The sequence below is a fragment of the Myotis davidii genome, unplaced genomic scaffold (genome assembly GCF_000327345.1).
Source record: "Myotis davidii unplaced genomic scaffold, ASM32734v1 scaffold509, whole genome shotgun sequence".
Taxonomy (NCBI): domain Eukaryota; kingdom Metazoa; phylum Chordata; class Mammalia; order Chiroptera; family Vespertilionidae; genus Myotis; species Myotis davidii.
This window is the reverse complement of record NW_006382996.1, coordinates 6,555-7,302: the sequence shown is the minus strand read 5'-3', so window position 1 is coordinate 7,302 and position 748 is coordinate 6,555. Positions and strand designations below refer to the sequence as shown.

Sequence of the window (748 nt, the reverse complement as noted above, 5' to 3'; positions counted from 1 at the left end):
TGCAGGGTCTTGCAGATGGCCACATAGCGGTCATAGGACATGGCCGCCAGAAGGAAAAATTCTGTCACTCCACAGAGGTCAGTAAAAAACACTTGGATGAAACAATCGTTGTAGGTAATGACCTTGTCACCTGCTGCAATACTATACATGTACCTGGGAATACAGGCAGATGTGAATGCGATCTCCAGAAAGGAGAAATTTTTTAAGAAGAAGTACATAGGTGTTTTTAGGTGAGAATCCACAGAGGTTAGTGTGATGATGGTCAGGTTTCCAGTTACACTCAGGGTGTAGGTGAGAAAGAGAAAGATAAAAATCAGAACCTGTAGCCGAGGGTCCTCTGTCAGTCCCAGCAGAATGAATGTTGTCACTGTACCGTTTCTCATCATGGACTTCTGACTTCTTCCAATCTGCGTGTGATATTCAGACAAATTTTCTGATAGATTATAACTTACTTTAACTTTTCTAAAGCTTAACTCTTATGACCAACCTAAAGCACTGTGGCTGCCCCTATTCCCCATTACCCACTCCGTCTTATTTTCCCCTTGAATATGTGCATTAGCTTTACTGACTACGTGTGTTATCTTTGTTGCCCACACAAATGATGACTGTCTTCTCCTCCCTCCCTCATCTTCCAGTCAATGAATTATATTCACTGATACTACACTAAGTAGGAACTCAAATGTTCCTAATGTACAATCAATATGTCAAATATTGACATTTTCTGACATCAATTAATAAAAAATATGTT

General features: G+C 40.1%; 1 pseudogene; it reads right to left on the bottom strand.

Moving 5' to 3' along the window:
- Window positions 1-383, bottom strand: part of LOC102774939 — an 8,977-nt pseudogene extending 8,594 nt beyond the window's left edge.
- Window positions 384-748: the final 365 nt, after the last annotated feature.